The sequence below is a fragment of the Cupressus sempervirens genome, chromosome 5 (genome assembly GCF_028749045.1).
Source record: "Cupressus sempervirens isolate cs-2001-9-10 chromosome 5, ASM2874904v1, whole genome shotgun sequence".
Lineage (NCBI taxonomy): Eukaryota > Viridiplantae > Streptophyta > Pinopsida > Cupressales > Cupressaceae > Cupressus > Cupressus sempervirens.
Genome location: NC_143122.1, coordinates 288,379,663 through 288,404,884, shown reverse-complemented (window position 1 = coordinate 288,404,884; position 25,222 = coordinate 288,379,663).

Here is a 25,222-nt window from a genome sequence, read left to right as displayed (position 1 = left end):
TATACTTGCCAAAATGGCTTACAAATCCTTCTAGAACATTACATAAGAGCAAGGCTGACCCAACAATAGTCTGGACACATCCCAAGAAAAGATCTTAACATAAATATCATGATCAAAATATATCTTGCAAGTTGGCCAGCAAAAATCACATTCAAATGCTGACACTTGGCATAAATAGGAAAACTTAATACATGATGTTGAATCTAAGACTAGTTTTGACTATTTTGTGTCAACACACTTAAGATGTTTTCTAAGTTCATGTCAAGATACTAGCACATGCCAAGTAAAATATGTATAGATGTCGAGTAAATAGTTGATGTTGAGTAAATAGTTGATGCTAAGCTATAATGTGTGCCGAGCAATCTTCAGGTGCCGAGTGAACTTTAGGTGCCAAGCAATCTTCAAGTGTTGTGTGAAGTTCAAGTGTTGAGCCAAATAGAACTACAACAAGTGCCAAGTAATAGAATGATCAAGTGTCGAGCATCAAAGGTAACAAGTGCCAAGTAATATAGATTGGACATAGTTGTTTGTAATCACACAAACACCTATGTAGACCATTTTTCAGCTGACATAGAAAAATCTTGAAGGATGTTAAAGATAAGAAAGAATCTTTTACATTACCTATGCAATTAGGATGCATCCAATAAGAAAAATGGAGAAGGCATCCAACCAATAAGAAAAGTGCATCAATTGGGTGGGAAATGAAGAATGAATATGGATCGTAGATTCATACCTTACCCTAAGTCTTCAAAATCTTTAAAAGGAGGATGAAACCCCATTGTATGCATAGATGAATGAAGTATATGGGTAAAATATAGTGAAATTTAGAGGGAAGTTTGAAAATACTTAAAAGAATAGAGCAGAATTGCAATATTTAGTTGATCAAGAATAGAGTATCAGAATATCGAAGAGTGACATATCAGATCAAGCAAGCATTAGATCAGTTAGAGTAGAACAAGGATCTAGAATTAGCAATTAGAGATTGCAAAGCTATCAGGTCAAAGACTTTCTAATACTCTCTAGAAATTGTATTAGATAATGGAAATCCCATGGACTTAGGTTGGCCTAGCAGCCATTTGTAAATCCTTTAATAGGGTGGCATTACAAGTGAATATACAAAAGTCCTTTAACCAGGCCTACTTTTAGTAGGGTAGTGAAATCCTTTAACTAGGTCACTTTTGATAGAGTGTAAAAGTCTTTAATAGGATAGGCCTTTTATAGGGAAGACCATTGGAAGTGGTCAAACATTATAACCTTGAATAGGTACACATTGCTACAGTGATATTTTGTGGGTGTCATTCCCACCTTAGTTTTACCTTCTCATTTTAGAGGGTTTCTGGGTTACCGAATTTGTGTGTTTTCTATTTTCATGCATGTCTTTACTTTCAAGTTTAGTAGATAGATTAGATGCATGAGAATGGCTTTATTTAAAAGAATTTAAAGTGGTTAAAGTTAGTTACTTCTAATTCACACCCCCCCCCCCTCTCAGAAGTAAATCTTCCCACTTATTAATTCCAACACATGAAGGGTCACACAGCATACACTAGATAACTCAACACATGAAGAGTCACTTGGCATACACTGGGTAACTCAACACATGAAGAAACAATCAGTCAACACTAGATTGCTACACTAACTTGGCACCAACTAAGTGCTACACTAACTCAGCACCAACTAAGTGATGCAGTAACTCGACACCAACTAAGTGCTATAGTAACTTGACACCAACTAAGTGCTATAGTAGCTAGGCACCAACTAAGTGCTAGAGTAAATTGACACCAACTAGAGCTACAGTAACTTGGCATCCATTAGAGCTACAATAACTTGACATCAACATATAGAATGAAAAAATGAGCAGGATAACAAGGCAACCTAGAATTCTTTTGCATCAACTAGGGAAACCCTGGCTAAGAGAAAACCGTAGTGGGGATGAAACCCACAAGATGATTTACTATATAAAGAATCTAGTTAAGGAAATTGTCCCTATTGGGAGTCTATGAAGAATGTATAGCATCTCGAGTCCCTGTTAGGAGACTAGGCCTTGTTAGAAACCTCAACCCTATTAGGAGTTGCTTCAACCCTATTAAGAGTTGATAAAACATATGCAAATGTGTGCAAGAAGAGACCACTACCCTAACATGAAACTATACAAATAAGTTCGTCAAGAGAATAGATATACATAAAAAATTGGATCACTTTTTGTACTTCACAAATCTTCTAATTGTTAGTTTTTCATACAAAGGGTAACTACACATACATCAAATTGCATCATATCTTGCATCACATAAAATTACTTCACGTAGCATTTTTTTACATTCCGCACTAACTTCACAATTGAAGTTATTTATTTATACCAAGCATATTAATAATTTTTTCCTTAGTCGGCTCACATATCATCCTTAGAGTTAGCTTATCAAGAGTTAATAATTAAAAAAATTATTCAAGTTTTTTAACTTATTCTGCTGACATGCTCTATTTTGCATTGTGAAATCACTACATCACTATTTCCTTTATAACTTGAACTCAGTTGCTTGTATGGGCATACACATTGGTATGCATCATCAGGAGGATTTCATGCATCTTTACTTAGCTATGAAAGAGAAAATTCCAAGGGAATACTCCACTATCAACAAATTTTGTCATGTTGCTGTAACATTGTCTAATACTTAGACAATTCTCCTTCACAAATAATCATGACTAAACTACAAAAAAAATGTTGTCATAAATGGCAACCACATATCTCACCTTATTTAATTGATTGGTCATATTGTCAACACATAGGAGACCTAATATTAAATTATCTATAGGGATAGTTGCAAGATTCTCTGCTAATCGTAGGGATAATCATTTAATGGTTGTAAAGAGAATAATGAGATATCTAAAAGGAACAGAAGAGTTTGGTCTAAACTACAAGAACAATGAAAATTTTTAATTGAGAGCATACACTGATACTGATTAGGTTGGAAACATTGATGATAGAAAGAGCACCGATGGAGGAGAATTTTTCTTAGGCAAGAGACTAGTTACATGGAATAGCAAGAAACAAAATTGTACTTCACAATCTACTATTGAAGCTAAATATGTTGTTGCTACTATAAATTGTACAAACATTGTGTGGATCAAATAGCTACTCAAAGGAATGAAGGAGAAAATCATAGAATCAATGATACTTTATTGTGATAATACTAGTGCTATCAATATATCAAAGAATCCAGTGATGCACACAAAGACAAAACACATTGCAATCAAGTATCATTACTTGAGAGAGTTTGTTCAAGATGAAAAGGTGAAGAAGGAATATGTCAACACAAAAGAACAAATTACCGATATCTTTACAAAACCATTACCTAAGAATGCTCATGAATATCTAAGAGGTAAATTAGGGGTGATACCCCTATCAAAGGCTATCTAAGTAATAAGAGGAATGCCCTGCATCAAACAAGAAAAATTTTATATGTTACACATTGGTGTAGAGGATCTTACTTTAGGAGCTTCCTAAAGTAATCAAAGAGCTAAAACTTCAAATCAATCACAAGCAAAGTGGCAAAGGGAGAAACTGAAAGAATCTAACAAAGTCTATATCTACATGTTAAGATGACAAGTTTATTTGTATATGTCTTTGGCATTGTTTTCAAGCAGGGAGATAATCTTCTGATCAAACCATAATGAATGTTAAGGGAGATATTTTTGATCAAGAAGGAAATATCAAGAGATTGTTGTCAAAGAGATGAAGAGTGTTACTGATCAGAAATATTAGAAGAGAACACAAGTATGATGAGGGAGATAGAGAAGAATATAAGAAAGAGGGAGAAATCCTAATCTTCCTAGTCATAGGGAGATATAGTAATAGGGAGTTATAAGAAAGAATTTTGTAACCTAATCAGAAGATGGAATCTGCTAATAGAGGGAAAGATATCAATACAAGTTTTTTTTGGGTATTGTCTTACTATTTTAACCTAGTCAATTTGGTTGAACAAAGTTGTTTACAATTTGGTTGATTTGGTTGATCAGTTTGGTTTGTCATCAATGTCAAAGAAGGATATTGTTGAAAATAGATTGAAAAGATCATTGTTGAGAGAGATTATTGAAGGAGGGAGATTGTTGAAGAAGACTATGTGTTTCAATCATTGTTTTATCATTAATATTAAACCTGTTATTTGCTGGTAAGACAACTACTTATAAGATTCAAGTACCATCACTTGTTTGATTGATGAAGAGAATTTGATCAAAAGATGTAACAATAGCACCTAGAGGAAAGGTTGAGTTATGATTATGTAATGAAGTACAAGGATTAGTTGAGACAGTGATGACATGATGTATTGATAATCTACTTAAGGTTACAAAGGTTGGTTACACTAAGAAAGATTAGAAGAATAAGTTACACAAAGTTTATCTACTAAGCTTGACAGAGTGGATAGTAGGTGCCAAGAAAAGTCAATACAAGCTGAGCAAATAATTAGTTGGAGCCAAGTAAAATTTCATTCCAGTGTATGCCAAGTAGAATAGTTGATGCTGAGTAAATTTTAGTTGATGTTGAGCACCAATAAACTTTAGTTCATGCTGAGTAATTTCATAGTGGATGTCAAGCAATGTAGTATGTCACAAGCATCAGATAATGTTGAGTTGCTTCATTATTTAAAGATCATGGATTTGATGAATCTGAGCTGATAAGTTTTTTTTCTTGGATTGTGTGAACTAGGTGGAAGATAAGGTTGATGAGTTGATGGTACAAAATTCAAGGTAAACCATTTTTAGGAAAATTCAAATGGATTCTAGGAGAAGTTTCTAGAAGAGATATGAGATATGGGATAGATACATTATATCCTGCCTAATCCATTCAAACCCTAAATTGGACAATGGAGAATGAGCAAGAAAATATCTTAATTTCCTATTTATAGGGATGACTATTCATGAAGCAAGGTTTTCATGTATGAGAACCTAAGGGAGACAAGGAGTCAAGGGTTTTGGTTCATCTAGTGACCTAAGAGAAGAGTCTATAATGGCATGTTAAGAAAGAATGCTTAAGGAGATAAATGCGTAAAGGGTGAACATGCTATTAGAACCACAAAGTTTGAAGGCCAAGAAAAATTGAGGACTAAACAAAGATCTATAATCTACAAGTGAAGTTGTAAGTTGTATCAAATCAGAGCCTTACTAGTATTCTCTAACAATTATATCAATCTAGGGTAAATCATTTGGATTAAGGTTGACCTAACAGTCATTTGTAAATCCTTTAACTAGGTGACATTCCAAGTGAATGGTATAAAGTCCTCTAACAAGGTGATTGAAATATTTTAATAGGGTCACATTTAATAGTGTGTATTGTAACCTTTAATAGGGTTGTCCTTTCACATAGCATCGCTATAGAAGAGTAGAAATAGTAGCATATTACTGGTGGTTTTTGCCAAATTGGGTTTCCACATAGATCATTATGTCAAGTTTGTTCATGAATCTATTATGTTTCATACTTTACATTTCTGCAAGTTGATTTGACAGTAACCTACAAGATTTTAGAGATTGCATAATATTATGGATGCATGAATGAGTATAATGTTTTATGGGTTCACTAACTTGTAAAAAGTTTTATTTATTCATCTAGTCCTTGGATAACTAATTCACCCCTCCCCCTAGTTATTCTAAAGTATTCCAATAGCAAAATCCAAAAAAAAAATGAATTCGGATCTATTGATCAGGAATTTTCAAATAGAATGGACCTCAAAGTATTCATTCATTGAACCTATATGTGATCCAAATGAAGGTGAACCTCTAGTAGAATGAAAATTTATGATATAAATAAGGATAAATAAAAAGGAAAAGAAGTTGTAGCTAAAATTCACACAATAGAAAATCATATGGGTAAACTTTAGGAGAAGAAAATCATAGATGTAGTGGATAATAAATAACAAGATGGAAAATCGAGAAATGTCAACATTTTAAGAATGTATAAATATTAAAATATTATGATCAAATACAAGAAAATCCTACTGAGGTAAAAGGCTCAATTGAATCTCTTATTGGAAAAGAATATAAGTAGAAGAAATGGGTAAAGCTATTCAGTTATGTGTTGTTTTTTATGTTTTGAGAAAAGGGTGTGCCATGAAACACTACACATAATTGAGCTCTTTATTACACTTTCTAAAAAAAAATTATTATCTAAGGAGTCACTCATTAGTAAATAATAGATGGAAATGGGAAAGTTGTCTTGCTGAGGTTGAAAAGGAAAATATCAAGGCAAAAATTAAAGTCATATTTTATTGCATTATCTTTAGATGAGGTCATAGCAAAAGACAATACTTCCTTGGTATGCATTCATGTCTATATTGTACATAATAATTTTTTCCCATCTCAACCTACTATTTTTTGTTAAAATGAAGCATAATTCAATAAGGTATGTGCAAGATCATGGTGCGCCAAAAAGTGACGATCTAAAAAATATGTAATTCTAAAATACCTTAAAGCATTTCAAAATCTATTCCAACTTTTTTCCCACCCATCCTAATACCAAACCAAAAAATTAATATCTTTATAAGGTCTATTATATATTTAGATACCAACACTACATGTTCAACTTTTAAAATGTCTCAAAAAAGGTGTATGTGGCCTGTTCTTGTGTGTTTTTTACTTCAAACGTGTATCCAATAACTATTTTCAACCCAAATTTGATCAAACAAAATGGGTTTCTTAATAATGTTCTTATCTTCCAATAAATATAATGCATGCCAAATTATGAGTTTAGCAAGTAATTATTACTTATCTTCTATTATATTTATTTATAAAATGTTTGATGACATACTGATTGAAAAACAACTATAACTTTCAAATGGTAGAACATTTTTTAAATCTAAAAGATGCATCACATTTTATGCTTTTTATACTATAAGGGGAAAAAAAATTACAAAGTCTTGAATTAGTTAAGGTGATCAGACAAGAGATTTTTTTATTCCAAAAATAATATAGTAGAAATTTCATAATTAATTATCTATTTAGAATAAAAATACCCAAAAATATGTGTCACATCTAGGCATAAGTCTACTTCTTATATCTAGAATCTTATTAAAAATTATTAGCATTTGATTTTGACTCAGTTGTTCAAACAACGTCTACTTATTTTTGTCCTAAATGTCTTGTATTGTTACATTAAAATTAAAAGATTTGACCAATCAATTTTAATTTTTTTCAGATAAGGCCTAGTAGTTTAGAAACTAAATTCAATTTCCTAGAAATTATTTTCTCTCAAAATTTTGATAGAAAGTTCATAAAAAATTGAAAATTGCATGTCGGGTTGACATAACCCTGATTTTCTATTTTTTCATTGCCACCTAGGGTATAGTTTCGTTGACCATGATCCTTCACATACCCAATAGTGGAAAACATATTTGAACTAGCAAAGAGCTCTCTAATTGAACATGGAGGTATAGTTAATATGACAATTATCCAAAAGTTGGTGTGTCTTGGAGCATATGGAGCTTCAGTAATGTAAGGACACAAGAATGTCTTGTCACAATGTTAAAATATTTTCTTGCACCTTACATTGTTTGCATTCATTACATGGCCCACAGAATTAATTTATCTTTTGGAATTGATAGCAACTAATCACAAATATATAGAGTTAAATTTTTTAATCAAAGAAATTGTTATCCATATTTACACTCCTGCCAAAATTTTAGTTTTCTTGTCAAACATGTCCAACGGTCATATATTCAAAATACCCAAATGATGAAATAAAAGATATATTCAAAACTTTGGCTTATCCTTTATTATCCTACGTATCAAGCCCTTTAATGCTTTATCCCATTAGAAACTCAAGTCGTGACCATGCAACTACCCTTCATCACCAAGTCGCTATAGTCTATGGCCTAACCATCAAGAGAGATGTGAATGCACGATGTGGTCTTCCCAGTGGTTAGCATGGATTCATGGTTCAAAAGGATAGAATCCAGTTATGAGTGGTGATGTAGTGATCTCTCTTTATCACTCAATCACAAAGTTATGATCTTGACCCAAGGTTTTAATTGTGATGTTGCTACCCTTCTTCATTTGTAGGATCTTAGGGAGTTTAGTGTAAACCATGGTTAGGATGGAAAAGCTATGAATCACCTTGTGCACATGGTCATTGTGGTTAGTGATGAGTTAAAGAGTTAAGATATGAAGTAGCAATAACATGAAGTGAGAATGATCTAGGTGATGTGGTAGTTTTTGATTGGTCAAGGAGCTAACTATGTAGGAGAGGTCATAGTTGTATTCTTCATCATTAGGTCTGAGGAAATCAACACATATCACTATGTCATTATGAAAAATTATATGCCCAATTTATATAACGAGATAATTACAACACAACACATATCTCAATGGGCCCAAGTGGAGAGAAGAAATGGTGGTTAAGTCCATTTTTGCACTATCACAAGCATTTCACATTAGGTTTAGGTCTATGTTGTGACAACACAAATAGTATGTGGTAGTTAGGTTCATAGTTTTGTCGAGTCACAATAGCCAGTGGGAAATGTTGAAGATAAGCTAGAAAGCAATGATAGGTAGTTGGTCATGGTTTCACAAGTAATAACTACTAATGAAGAGAGGTGGTGGAAAAGCTGTGATCATGAGCAGTTAAACATGAAACATTAAGTTGAATGAGTTATGCTTAAGCTATAAAAGTAGATTTTGTAACCCTCCTTAGGGTCAATTCTTCTCTAATTCCTGGTCAATTCTTCTCTAATTCCTTGTCATGTTTTGGCATGCACATTGTAAATTCCATTTTCCTCTAAACTATTAATGATATTCTACCTTATCTCTTTCATTCATTGATGTACTATGCAAGATCTATTTTCCTCTCTTCAATGTATTGTGGTTGTCTGTCATTTTCATAACTATTATCTTTTAGCCTATGAATGATATAAAGTGAATCTCTTCTTCCTTGTGTCATTTGTCTAGTTGTCTGATTTGCATGTGATTGGTAGATTAAATAAGTCTGAATCTGTATATTTTGATGTCATGATAGTTTAACTATGCATTTATGGGCAGAGACTAGATTGAACACTCTATTTTGGTGCATCACATCGTTAGACTAGATTAGGTAGTTTTCTTTCATGCATTCCTTCTTCCTTTTCCTCTCCAAGTATAGTTTAGGTGCACCTCGATAGAAAAGGAAACCAACCTTCTTTGGAGACTCAATCTCACAGTTCAAGTCCCATAACTTGGATGTTTTTTACATATTTGGCAAAGTTTCCTTTAGGTAAAATATTTAGGCAAGGGTGTAAACTTTTGTGACAACATTTTTTGGCATGCTCAATGGGACATCATATCAGAAGATCTCAAGTTCATTGGTGTTAAAAAGAATATTTTCAAGTTGATGCTAAGAAGATAGTGTTTCTCTCATTGTTTAGGTCTTTGAGAGTCTTATTCTCAAAGTACTTGGTGACTCTACTCCACTTTCATATCTAGTTTCAAACCATAGTCATTTTTATTTATGCTCAAAGTTGAAACAATGGCATCTTCTAGAGGTAAGTTTCAATATTTAGAGCTTTCATTTTCAAATCCTAGAAGAAAGAAAGCTAGAATATCTTTATCACTAGTTAGGACTGCAATAGTAACACATGCACCTACAAGGTCCCTCTCTGTGTCTTCTATTGTTAGATCTCAACCTAGAATACCATCTACTCATATCAATAGGTCACTTGATTATATTGCTAGAGCTCATGCTTTTTCCACTTTTAATGGTAGAAGTCATCTCCTTCTAGCCCAAAGATATGAATACTAGTATCATCCCTAAAGAGTATACTTGACTTTACTGGTAAGACCTCTACCTTCCTTGTTGAGAATATTCAAGAAGTTTTGAATGCCTACAATATACATGGAATAAATAAAGATGATATAGCAATTAGACTTCTAGCCTCTTCCTTGAAAGGAAAAGCACTCCAATGGTATAGAGGGTTGCCTCATAACTCTATAATATATCGGGATGGATTAGGAGCAGCCCTATGCAAACATTTTGAAGATAAGGGTGACCATCTTTCACTCCTAGAGTAGTTGAAAAATATAAAAAGAGCACCTCGTGAATGTATGATAGATTTTAATTACAAATTTCAAAAGACATGGGATAGAATACCAAATCTAGTGAAGCCTACCCATGTAATGCCTTTTTGCATTACCTCAAAGCCCTAAATAGTGACATAGCCACCACAATCCAAACTATGGGAGGGGATACTCAACTAGGTTCTTATGAGATAGCAATAAAGGTAGAGAATATCCTGATACATGGAGGTAAGCTAGCTCCAAGGCCTCCAATGTCTTTCTTTCCTAATATGCCAAATCACCAACCAGTAGTAGCCTCCATTCCTACATCTTCCACATCACAACCCCTTGCTATAACCCCTCAAGCTTCCACATTATCTAGTGAGCTAGGAGAGTTGAAGGCCCAAATGCAAGAAATTGGAAAAAAATTACAAATTCAAAACAAGAAGTTGGAGGATAGCTTCTCTATGATTCAAAAGGTAAGTAACAAGGTGGTGACTTTGGAGAGGTAGCAAACTCAAGGTAATAAGCTTCCCCAACTACAATATCAAGCTCCTTTGAATAGTAGTCCTCCAAAAAAGAAATACTTCTTTGAATCAAAATAGATCTAATGGTCATGCTTCTACTTCAAATTCAAATCAAAGTAGGGCCTTAGTCCCTCAAAAAAATATGGCTTAAGATCAAGATTTTTTTCCCTCTTGCAATTACTTTTATGCCTATTATATGTGTCAAAGGGTTGAATCCTATTTATCTTTTATTACACAAGAGCCTACAGTAGGGAAATCATACAATATAAGCCAAACCAATGAGGCTCCTCATTTGTAGCAACAAGGTGATTTGTCCTTCATGAATCATCAAGTGGAAGAATAGTGTCATGTTAATAAAAATCCCACTACTCACAATACTAGGAGTAAGAAATGAGTCATTGAAGATTCTTCCCTTCCTCTTAATTAGGCCTTAACATCAAATGCAAACCTAGTGTACAAGTAGTAAATGATAAATTACATGTTCCTCAGTTTGCTAGCAAAGGCAAAATAATAATAGAAGGGATATGAATGATCCTCAAGTTTTTCTATCTCAACGTCCTACACATGCAATTCCCAAGGCTTCTACCAAATAACCTAATGCACATTCCATGTAGTAGATCAAATGAAGAAGAAAAAAATGAACATTTCCATGTGGGATGTTGTTACTACTATATTAATGCAAAAGAGGTTGTTGTAGCAAGAATTGGAAAGCATTGAACCAAAGGATATACCAACTAACATGGAGAGTGCCACAAGCTTGTACAACCATCAAAGGAAGGAGAAATGAGTAAGAAGATTAAAACTCCTCCATTTTATGTTTCTTTTATTATAGGAGATAAGCTAGTCCACAATTGCATGATTGATTCAGGGGCAAGTAGTTTAGTCATGCCTAAAAGTGTTTTCGTTGGCCTAGGAATGAAATATGAGCCCATTGTTAGGGATGTATTGCAATTGGATGGAAGTACTATCAAGACTATAGGGATCCTTACGAATGTTGAAATGGCCCTAGATGCATGTCCTTGTTGTATTGTAGTTCAAGATATATCAGTTTCTAAAGTTAAGCCACACTTTTCCATCTATCTCTCAAGAGACTTCACTACCCAAAGAGGTGGCTACATATCCTTTGACTAGTCGTACATGTTTTTTAGACCAAGATATTGAACTAAAGCTTTAATTAGAGAAGAGACCTTATCCCTCAATCATGTTGATCCTTACACTCCGAGTCCCATAAAAATAAATTGCACCATTTATGAGGAATAGGATGGAGACATAGTAAATGAGCATGCTACTTCCCTAGCAGAGATACCTATTTTTCTCTTAGATGAATGGGCTAATGCATACTAGTTTTGGTCCTATATCAGAAACCCTTGAGATAGGCCTTTGTACTTATTCTATATTTGAAAAGGATGCTCTTGTCCATGACCTTATGAAGACCAAAGAAGATACTAATGGGATATGGAGCATGTACTTTGATGGGTCAAGGAATAAGAATGGATCAGGGGTTGGTGTGATGTTGTTTTCTCCTACACTAGAAAAGTACAACTTCTTATTTAGGCTCTAATTTAGTTGTTCTATTAACATAGTGGAGTATGAGGCATTGATTCAAGATCTCCTACTTGGTCAAAAAAGAGGAATTCAAGCCTTAAGTGTATATGGAGATAGTGAGTTGATTGTCCACCAAGTGTGGAATCAAAATGTCACCAAGAATGCTCTGCTCAAGTCTTATAAACATAGGGTGTGGGATTTTCTTTAAGGTTTCAATGCATTTAATATTCAAAGTATCCCTAGAAAAGAGAATAGACACACTGATAGACTTGTAGTAGTTGGTGCATCTTACGATGTACCCAAAATTCTTGAAGATGAAAAGAAGAAGCAGATTAGAATGGTGGTTAGGCCTACTACCCTTTATAATAATGTTAATTGGAAAGTATTTAAATCTAATGCACAAATTGTGAGTTTCTTGCAGAATGAAGTAGACTTCTTAGATAGAAATTAGTCAAGATTACATAATCAATATAGGGATCAAATCATTAATCTCAGTTATAAAAAGTTTCCTAATGGTCTAATTACCTTAGAGAGTTCTTTCACTTCTGATCATTAAGCAAGAGGTAGAGGTATGAACCTTGCTACAAGCAAGGATGATCATATGCTAGTCATGGTTGTTGATGGAAGGACCTTAAACATGGGAAAGGTATGTACTGAAGTTGAGCAAGAAAATTTCATTCATCTATGTCAAGAATTTAGTGATGTGTTTACATGGACATATGATGTTCTAAAAGGTTTTGACCCAAGCCTATTTCAACATACCATAGACTTAAAAGAAAATGTCAAACCAGTAAGAAAAAAGAAAAGGCCAGTGAATCCTAAAATTGAACCCTTAATGAGGAAGGAGCTATCCAAATTTATTGAGGCTTATATCATCTTTCCTATCAAACACTCATCATGGTTAGCTAATATTTTCCCTATTAAGAAGAAGAGTGGAGAAATCTGGTAAAGTGTGGACTTTAGGGACCTTAACAAAGCCTCCCTTAAGGATCATCATCCCCTTCCTTCTATGGAACAAATCTTGTCCAAGCTTAGTGGTTCAAAAAGGTTCTCATTCCTAGATGGATTCTCAAGATACAATCGAGTGATAGTCAAAGAAGTTGATAGATACAAGACTACATTTACCACAAAGTGGGGCACCTATGCTTATAGTAAGATGTCATTTGGGCTAACAAATGTAGGTGCCACTTTCAAAAAGGAGATGGAGATGGCCAATAAGAATATGATTGAAAAAATTGTATTGGTCTATCTTGATGATATTATGGTATATTCTAAGAGTGTGATAGATCACTTTGGCCATCTTAGACAAGTCCTCCTAAGATGTAGAGGGTTTGGTGTGTCCTTAAATCCAAGTAAGTGTGTCTTTTCCACTAACCAAGGGATTTTTTAGGACACATTATATGAAAGGATGGTCTAACTATTGTACCTGTAATAACTAAGGCTATTCTTTCTCTCTCCCTTCCTAGCCACAAGAAAGGGCTAAAAAAATTTCTTAATAGGATAAATTTTGTGAGGAGATTCATTCCTAATTTAGCTACCATGCTGAAACCTCTTATAGCTATGCTCAAGAAGAAAATGATACTTTCATGGACCAAGGAAGGGAAATCAAGTTTTGAAGAGATCAAAGTAGCCATAGCCTCAGCCCCCACTCTCATCAATCCAAATTTTGAGAGAGACTTCATTCTTTACACCTTAGGAGGTGAGTTAAGTATTTTATTTTTTTGTTGTTTTGACTCAATTGAATGATGAGAATGAAGAATAAAAAAATTTCTTCTTTTGTGAAGGGCTAAAAGCATATGAGGATAACTATAGTTATGTGGAGAAACAAGCCCTTGTCATTGTAATATCTTTGAAGAAATTCAAGCATCTTCTATCCTGTACAATAAGATCCATTTGCTAGTACCCCATGCAAGAGTCAAGTATCTTCTTTTGAGAAAAGACATCAATGAGAAAAGAGCAGGTTAGATTACTAAAGTGATGGAATGTGATGTGGACATCCAAATTACTAAGTTGGTAAGAGGGAAGGGATTTTGCAAGTAGATGGTCTCATCTTAAGAATCAGACGATGAAATTGCCTTGGTATTGAAAGATCAACAAGAAGTAAGAAATGAGAATCCAAGGAGTTGGGTAGATGATATGATGACCTTCTTATTAGGAAATGGATTTCCTCAAGGATTGGATAGGGATAAAAGGAAACAATTCAAGTTGTAGTAAATCCCTTATGCAATAGTTGATGGTATTCATTTTAGGAGAGACTTCAATGGAATATTTGTAAGATGCATAGATGTAGAGCAAGATGAAAGGATGATTAAAGAAATTCATGATGGTCCTAATGGGGGACACTTTTCAGCAAGAACCGTTGTCATGAAGATAATGAGGGTAGGTTACTATTGTCCATCTTTATTCCATGACTATCACAAGTATATTTGGAAGTGTGAAAAATGTGCTTTCTTTTCAAGTAAGAAAAGACTTGCAACTCTTCCCCTACATCATATTCAAGTAGATCATCATTTTTCTCAATGGCGATTAGATTTCATAGGTCCTATTAACCCTTCTTCTATCTTTGTCCATAAATGGATTCTAGCTACTATATATTACTTTACTAGGTGGACAGAGGCAGTTAAATTGAAGGATTCTATTGAGAATTTAGTTGTTGAGTCCCTCAATCGATTCATCACAAGGTTTGGAACTCCTCCACCATTATTTTAGATAATGCAAAATCATTTGCAGGAGCTTAGATATGTGCATAGGCAAATGATTATGGTATATACTTGAGTACATCTTCCAATTACTATCCTCAAGGTAATGGATTGGCTAAGTCGTCCAATAAGAATTTGATCAGGATAATGAAAAGAACCATGGAAGATAATTATAGGTGTTGGCTTCAAAACTTGAAAACATCTCTATTAGTTGATAGGATTACACTTAAAAGGGCCATAGGAAATTCTCCATTCATGTTTCTTTATGGTAAGGAAGCTAGGCTTCCTATTTCATTGGAATTTCCTACTCTTGAATTAGCTCATCAACTTGAGTTAGATGAAAATTTTACAATGACGGTGAGAATAGAAAATTTTATGGAGTTGGAAGAGAAGAGAAACCAAGTAGTGCAAACCTTGGAAACACATTAATAGTAGATGAAAAGGTCCTTTAACAAGAAGGATAAGGTTGGGAATTTCAAGGAAGAAAATCTTGTACTAAAATGGGATGCAAATAGAGAAAAACCAGGGAGACATTCAAAATTTGATGGAATCTAGAGTGGGCCTTATGTTATCATGAGTTGCAAGTAGGCTAATGCTATTAGATGTCCATGCCCAATGGTGATGTTCTACCCCATTTTAGTTAATGGGATTTACCTCAAACCCTACTTCTAGAGAGGGTTAAGGTTTTCTGTATATATTAAGTTAGTTTCTTGTTTTCAATAAGTGCACAGGCACATGACATTTCTTCTAAAGATAGAAAGTTTTGATTTTAAAATTTAGAGGAGGTAGAGTTCTTTTGTTTCATAGTTGTAGAGGTCACAATTCTCCTATATCTCTTATTTCTTACATAAAAATATTTGGTTTTTGTGACTTCATAGCCCAATGGATTCTTAAAGGCCACTAGTCATATATATAGTAGGCTAGTATCCCCTCTAAGTCACCAAAATTGTTAGCCATGTTTTCCCTCCCATCAAAATTTGAGTTTGCTTGTGAAACATGTCCAATGGTCATATATATTCAAAATACCCAAATGATCAAATAAAAGATATATACAAAACTTTGGCTTATCCTTTATTATCCTAAGTCTCAAGCCCTTTTCTACTTCATACCCTTAAAAACTCAAGTCATGACCATGAAACTACCCATTATCACCCCAGTTGTTGTAGTCTATGGCTTAACCATCATGAGAGGTGTGAATGTGTAACATGATCTTCCCAACGGTAAGCATGGCTTTACAGTTCAAAAGGATAGAATCCAGTTGTGAGTGGCCTTATATAGATCCATTACACCTACTCCAACATCTTTGAGGTGGTTATTCAATCTTCTGGTCAAAATTGCACTTTTTGCAATAAAAGTTGTCATGGCAACTTTTGCAATTTTGAAAAATTGTCATGCATCTTGACAACTTTTGTCCTAGTTAGACCAAGCATAGTAAAAACCCCATGAAACTCTACCAAGTACTTGGATATTTAATTTATTACATAAAACCATAATTCCACCCCTCAGCTGACTAATCTAGCCCTCTAAATGCACAATTGTCATTCCTAACATTGATGACAACAATTGGTACATCACCTAGAAACTTTGGACAGCCAAGTAGTAATGATGACCCATTTAAACCCCCCAATGGCTAAGTCCTACTCTAGGACTCACTATCCCCCCTTTTTTCACTATTGGCAAGGCTAAGGCCACTACAAGCCAAAACTCAACAAGGAAACCTAGGTTACTAAGTAGCCTTACCTAGGTGCTCCTGCACTAATTGACTTTCTCAACAATTTGCCCTAGCTGAGAGATAATAGGGCTTGTTCATCAATGTGATAAATATCAAATGAATCAAAAAATATATCTTTAATTCCATGCAACACTTTTCTTTTTTGATGCTCTCTTCACATTTCCTCATCCTTTCTTTCATATTAAGATGTCTTGCAAGATTATTGTTTGCTCAAATGTGAGATTCTTCAAATCCAAGTCTATAAACTCGATGACTTCATCCAAGGTAATAGCTTCACCTGGAGAACTTATCATATTCTTCTTCTCTTTTCCATCTTTAGGAGTGATGCTACTCAGCATAAATAAGACTAGAGTGGGTGAGGGGGTTTCACCACTCAGTTTGTCTTGTGCATCAATTCCAAAGACAAAAGTAGTAGCACTTTGCATGTTTTTTGTTTTAGGGACTTGCACCTATTATGTAGATGTGGGATCTAACATAGCTAGGGGTGGAGTGTTAGTTTTCACATTTAGCTCTGTATTTGAAACTTCATTCTTATCTACTTCATTCTCCTTCTCTTTATCTTTCAGCTTTGTCTCCTTACTTCCCTCTACTAGAGGTCCTCTAACTTGTGGTCCTTACTAACTTGTAGTAGACAAATCTACTTTCATTTTATTACCTTACTCTTTCTATTATTTCTCCTTTTTTGGCTCCTCAACACTTGTTTGAATTTGAGAAGTAGAGTTTACAATGGGAGCTTTTGTTTCTCCTATCTTGGGATAATCAATTTTTTGTACTATAGGAGTGTTAGGTGTGGTTGAATGAATAAGAGAAAATCTAAATAAATTCTCTAGATTTAGGAACAAATCTATTCCTATCCTTCTCCAAAAAATGATTTATTTTTATAGTTGTTAACTTGCGCATGATATTTTCTAACGTTCCTTCTCTAATTTTCCTCTTGGTCTTTATTTCATGTTTCCATTTGGCATCAATTCTATTATATAATTCATTAGGAATATTATTTCCTATCTATATAGGTGTAATCTTAAATTTATCCATCATATCTAACATGGCTTCTTCTACCATAGACTTATTAGTTGCACTCAAAGTTTAATACTTTATTAATTTAAAACCTAATATGCATGTAGAGTTTTTAATTTTGTCACATACCTCATTAATATTTTTAGGCTTTGTATGTACATCTACTTGGCAATGACTTGCTTTAGTAGATTATGTTTTTTCTTCATTATCCTTCTATGTTATCAATTTTCTTCTCCATGATTGACCTTTGGTGGCTAGAAATTTTCTTTTTACTCCATTTGTTCCACTAAAATCTTCACTTGGTTTGGTAATCCTTGCAACACCCATTTTCAATTGTGGCTCAACACTAGTTGTTGTATCTACCCTGGTTCTTGGTCTAAGTGGTGCAGAAGAAGAGAGAAACTTAGATATTGCTTTATTTATAGCCTTCTTCACCTTAGGATCTATTATCATGACTGTCATAGTCTTATTTGTTAGTGATGGAACAAGAGCTTGGTCTTTACCCTTATTTTCTACACTTCTTCCTCTTCCTCTACATCATCATCACATTCTTGATGTTCTCCAAGACCTTAGGTGATCATTAATAGTCCTTCACCTTTAGTTGTTTTTCTAGTTTCTCTTATAGGTATTTAATCATCTTCTTCATTTTCTTGTTAGATGAACCAATATTTCTATCAACTATTATTCCCTCTTTTTCTTCCTCATATTTTCCAAATGGCTCAACATTTCATCAATTTCCTTAGTAAGAAATGTGGTGATTTCTACACTCACATCATCAATATTAGTCTCATATCCAAACAATTTAAGCTAGAAAATCCTAAGCTTAACTACCTATACATATGTGTAATTAGTATCAACTAGAAAATACACATCATTATAGTACTTGTTAACTAAGGATGTAGGAATCTTTGTTCTCCTTATTTTATGTTTAAATTCATCAAAATAACCATCTAATACATTCTCAAAACTATATCTCAAATTTTCAATGTATTCACTTATCTACCTAGTAGTAGGTTTTCCTTGTTCCCATACAACATTTCCAACAATAGGAAACAAGCATTAAACATAAAAGAAAATACACATCATCAATGATCCAAACTTACACATTGAATTCTTAGCCTTTCTTATTGATAAAAGGCTCTCTACCAATCACAAACCATTAGAGCTTGTCAAGATCATATTCATGGCCTTTTATCAAAATCTTCCAAGCTTGATCCACTACAATACATGGAACATTATTCAATTGTCTTGATTGGTAAAATTTATGTGCAATTACTCTCATAGAAAATTCTATCAATAGATCAATAAAATTTGAAATCAAGATGCCACACCCATTCCACTCATCCTTGGTGTTTTCCTTGACTGTGTCCTTCCTTTGGAATCTCATTGTCTTCTTTTATCAAATGTTTGATACTCTGTTACAACATGAATAATCTTCTTTTTTATTTTTATCAGCCAATTCTCCAGCCATAATTCCATGTCATAAATCTAGCTCAAGACTGCCTTAATCCATTCAATCTTCAAGTTTCTCAAAAAATATAGGGCCCATGTCAACCCTTTCATCTCTATAATCTTAAACTCATTGTGAATCTTGATAACCCTAGGTGGTATCATTGATAATGCACTCATTGAATCCCCTTTCATTGCAATTTTAGGGATAGCTTGGTATTTTGGTGGAGGACAAGTGTCACTCTTCACTAGTTGAACATTTCTTACCTCTTTGACTTGATTTTTGTAGCTAACAATGATCTTGATGTTATTTTTGTGTTAGGGTTTGAAATTTTGCTTCTTGAACAACTCAACACAATTGACAATCAACATTTGATCACTCTTCTATAACAAATCTTCTTGCAATCACCTTTGTAATCACTTCACAATTTTCTCAAATCATTTGGGCTCTTGAAATCTGTATGCAAGGTGTATAAAATACTTTCAAAATTTTACTATATACCTTCATTCATTCAAATTAGGGGTCTCGTAAGTTATATGTACTTATTGAGTGGAATCTAGCTATCTTAGTAATCATTACACCTTATAACTTGGTCTCCACTTTACATCTTGGTCAATACCATCTAACTTAGCCAACACATCAGTTTGGTGATTGTAATCATTTAGTCCATATTGCAATTCTTGGTCAATACAGACACTATTACTAATGCTCAACACTAATAATGTCTTTGATTTTTATTTCTCATGTCTTTCCACAAATATGTTTTAATGCATCTTACTTATGTAAATATGTGTTGAAAAGAAGATTCTTTGAAGTGTTGGAACCTATTATGGAAAAATCATTATTTTTTCACTAATGTCAAACTTGCTACTTGTTAGTAAGATAAATTCTTTTTGCTCTGAATGCTATCATTTGATTGATTGATGAATAAGATTTGAAGGAAAGGATAACAAGAGTACCTAGAGAAAGGTTGACTTATAACGTGTATTAAAGGAGAACTAAGACCAAGTAAGACATTGATGATATGATGTATTTTTTATCTACTTAAGGCTAAAGTGAAAGTTTACTTAAGCTAAGACAAGAAAAAGTGTTTTTATAAAAATGTGTCTACCAAGCCTAATCAAGAAAATAGTAGAAGCCAAGTAATTTAGTTTAGGTCAAGAAAAAATTTGGTATGCATAAAGTGAAGAAATTTAGTAGGTTCCAAGAATCAATAAAATATAGCAAGTGTAAAGCATCATGGGAATAATAGTAGTGACTAAGCAAGGAAGACTTAGTTCATGTCAAGAAACCCAGTGTTGGCTAAGCATCAGAAGACTGTTATTGCCAAGTGATAGCAAAAAGAATTTAATTGAAGATTTGACAAATTTGAGTTGACAAAGTTGATTTCTTGAATTCTGTGAAGCATGTTTAAGATAAGTGTGATGAGCTGGTGGCACAAGATTCAAGATAAACCTTTTTGATGTGAATCTAAAGAAGATTATAAGAAAATTTTGTAGATGGAACCTAATGGAAAGAGGGAGGATTCAATGAATTTAACCTAACACTAAAATGGATGATTGTGGTTAAGTATCAAAAGATCAAAATTCTTCATATAAGGAGATACAAGGCCATAAGTAATGAGGTTTTTGAGATTCTATTAGAATGTCACCCTATTAAAGGATTTACAAATGACTATTAGGTCAACCTTAATCTAAAGGATTTACCCTAAACTGATACAATGATTATCTAAGGTAGCAATAAGGCTTGATCTGATAACAAATTGTAACTCACTTGTAGATTATAGATCTTTGTTTTAGTCCTCCATTCTTCTTGGATTCATTCACTTCAACTTTGATAGTTTGTTCACCCTTCAAGCATTCATTCCCTTAAGCCTTGTTGATTTACATGCTAATTACAAACTCTATAGTTTGGCCACCATATGAAATAATACCCTAGAGTCCTTGTCTTCCTTGGGTTCTTGCACATGCCAACTATTGCTTCAAGCCTTGTAGAATTTAGGTATTTTGCCACTAAATCACAATCCTCCATTCTAGGTTTAGGTCAGATTCATTGAATCTTCCCTCTTTTCCATTTTTCTCCCTCTATAAACTTTCTTCTTAATCCTCCTTGAATTCACCTCAAAATAGTTTACCTTGAATTTTGTGTCACCAACTCATCAAGCTTATCTTCTACATAGTCACACAATCCAAGAAATCAACTCTATCAACTTAGATTGATTGAATTCATGATCTAACTCATAATTCTATCACTTGGCATTAACTAATATCTAATGCTCAGCACACACTGTGTGGCTCGGCATCCACTAAAAGCTCACTTGGCACATACTAAAGTTTACTGATGCTCAACACCAATTGACTTTCTTGGCTCCAACTAATTTTCTCCTCAACTTGCACTAACATTGCTTAGTACCAACTATTCACTCGATCAAGCTTAGGAGACATAATTCTTCTTAGTCTTCTAGACTTAGTTAGCGTATCCATCCTTTGTAGCCTTAAGTAGATAAACAATACACTATATCATCACTCTCTTAACTAATCTTTGTACTCCTTTGGCATACCATAGCTCAAAATTTTGTCTAGGTGTTCTTTTTATCTCATTTGATCAAATCATATTCATCAATCAAAAAAATGATAGTACTCAAATCAACTAAGAAATTGTCTTACCAACAGGTTGCAGGCTTGACATCAGTGAAAAAACAATGACTGTAACACATTCTCATACTTTCATCAATCTTTTCTCAATAATCTCCCTCTTCGGCATTGATGGAAAACCAATACCAACAACAATACCAAAAGTAAAATAATATCTTGTATTGAAATCTCTCCCTCTATCAATAGCTTCAATCTTCTGTATATGCTACAAAATTTTGTTATGATCAACAAAAAATTCAATCCACTCTTATGCCTCCCTCTTTATGATTTACTTTCATATCTCCCTCATAGTGCCAATAAATTCTTATTTTATTTCCCTAATCCTCTTTCTTACTATCTCCCTCTAAATTTATAACTTATTTCTTCTTTCTAATATTTAGGTATCTATCTCTCTATCTGTAGTTATTTCTCCCTCAAGAGTATATCTCACTTTGTTTGGTATTCTTCTAAATATATCCCTCTAAATTATTTCTCCCTCTTTTAAAAGAATGCCAAAGACTTGACATCTTAATATGAAGATAGTAGTTATTTTAGGTTCTCCCTCTATCACCTAACTTGTGACTGCTCTTCTGTTCCAACTCTTTGATTAGTTTAGGTAACCCTAAAGTACGATCCACTGAATCAATATGTAATGTATTTCATTCATCTTAGTTAATGTAGGGAAGTTATCATGCTTCTTAAACATATTTGGATAGGAGTATCACCCCTAGTTTACATCTTAGATACTCATGAGCATCCTTAGGTAAATCTTTTGTGAATATATCAGCTATCTATTCTTTGCTATTCACATATTCCATCTTCACTTCTTTGTCTTGAATTGACTCTCTCAAGTAATGATACTTGATAGCTATATGTTTAGTCTTTGTTTGAATCATAGGGTTCTTAAATATGTTTATTGCACTTGTGTTATCACAGTAAAGTATAACAAGTTCAGTAATTTTCTCATGTATTCCTTTGACTAGTTATTTGATCCATATAATATTGGTACAATTTACTACAGAAACAACATATTCAGCTTCAGTAGTAGATTAAGATATGTAGTTTTATTTCTTACTAGTCCATGTGACTAGTCTCTTTCCCAAGAAAAATGCTCCACCACTTGTACTTTTTTTCATCAACATTTCCAACCCAGTTAGCATATGTATAGGCTCTCAATTCAAATTTTTCATTTTTCTTATAGTATAAACCAAAATTCTATATTCCTTTCAGATATCTCATAATTATCCTAACAACCATCAAATGATTCTCCTTAGGATTCGCAAGGAATCTTGCAACAATCTCAATAGCTAATCCAATGTCATGTTTGCTATGAACTACATATTGCAATTTTCCAATCATAGACCTGCACAAAGTTTGGTTCACATCAGTAGAATCATCATTCTTTGATAGTTTATGTCCTATCACCATAGGTGTGCTAATATATTTTCAATCTTCCAATCCAAAATTTTTCAATATTTCCTTCACATACTTAGACTAAGTGATGTGAATACCATATTTCATTTGATACACTTACCAACCAACAAAGAATTTAATCTCTCCAAATATGGACATCTCAAATCCTCTACTCATTTCATCAGCAAATGTCTTACAAAGTACATTTTGTCCTCCAAATATGATATCATCAACAAAAATTTCAAATAGTAAAATACCTTTACCACCTTCAGTCTTTAAGTTCAAATTCTTTTTGTCATCATTCTTCTCAAAACCAATCTTCACAAGATAATTATGAAATCTCTCATACCATGCTCTAGGTGCTTTCTTTAAACCATATAAAGCTTTGTGTAATCTACATACCATGTTCTTGTTGTTATCATCAAAATCCTTCAAGTTGTTTAATGTAAACCTCTTCTTCTAATATACCATTTAGAAATACAAATTTCACATCTATTTGGTAAACTTTGAAACCTTTGTATGCAAAGTAAGTAAGCAAAGTTCTTACTCCAATTTTTCAACAGGGGAAAATTTTTCTCCATAGTCTATTCCTTCTTCTTGACAATACCCCTAGAAAACTAATCTTTCTTTATTTCTTGTGACTTCACCATTTTCATCTAACTTATTTTGATATACCCACTTGATTCCAATGACATTCATGTTCTCTAGTCTAGGTACAAGTGAATAGATTTTGTTCTTCTCAATTCTCTCAATCTCTTCTCTCATAGCTTGACTCCAATCCTCATCTTCCAATGTATCCCTAACTAATTTAGGTTCATACATGCTCAAAAAACATGTATCACTTCTCAACTTGTTTCTTCTCATAGATCTAGCCTCTTTATCTCCAATAATTTATGTAGTAGGGTGATATCTCTTGACACACTTTTATAATCTTGGTTTTGTTATGTTTTCTTCAATAGGTCTCTCAACTTTAGAATCACTATGCACTTCTCTATAAGGTAATTCAACATTTCTTTCATGTGTATTGATCTCATTATTAGAATGTACCTCAGCTTTAGTTTGCAACTCAACTCCTAACTATAACTCAGTTCCTGAATCCAACTCATCATTCATTGTATGTGACTTTACAATCACTAAAACTTGTTGTTGTTTATTTGCAACTTGGTTCACAACTTCATCATCAATCATGTCATCATAGAAGTACACGAAAGATTTGTAATCTTCAAGTTCTTTTGCAAGTTCAACTTCATGTACTTATGTATATTCATCAAACTTCACATTTTCACTTTCCACAACTTTGATAGTGTTAGTATTTAAACACTTATAAGCTTTACTCCTTGTGGAATAGCCTAGGAATATACCTTCTTCACTTTTAGCATCAAATTTTCCATTCCTATTATCCTAAATAATATAACACTTGCTTCCAAATACATTAAAATATTTTACATTGGATGAGTATCCATACCATAATTCAAAAGTTATTGAATTAGTACATTTCTTGACTTGTACACAGTTCAAGGTATAGAAAGTTGTTCTTATAGCTTCTCTCTAGTATTTCAAAGCAACATTCTTCTCCATCATGAGTATTTTGGCATAGTCCATCATAGATTTTTTTCTGCTTTTAGAAATCCCATTTTGTGGAGGGGTTCTAGGTGCACAAGTTTGTATTTTGATTCCTCTATCATTATAGAACTTCTCAAATTTATTTGATGTAAATTCTCCACCTCTGTTAGATCTCAAACATTTCAAACTCTTTCCAGTTTTCTTTTTCCACTCTACCCAAGTGTCACTTAAAAATTTGAAATACATCAAATTTTTAGTCAAAAACATCACTATCATCATCCTAGAATAATCATCAACAAATAGGATAATGTACTTGTCACCTTTGTAGCTTTGCACATTGATTGGTCCACATAAATCAATATGAACTAATTCAACAATTCCTTTTGAAGAGCGAGTCTTGATTTTAAAACTTGATTTAGTCATCTTTCCTAAATGACATTGTTTACATATTACATTATCTAGTTTCCTCAATTTTGGAAAACCTATAACTCCCTTCATCTTACTGATACTAACCAAATTATCAAAATTAACATGACATAGTCTTTTGTGCCATAGCCACACATCATCAAATTGTACAACTAGAAAAGTAGCATCATTCATGTCACGGTAGAAAAGATTACCTCTAGTCTGATCAC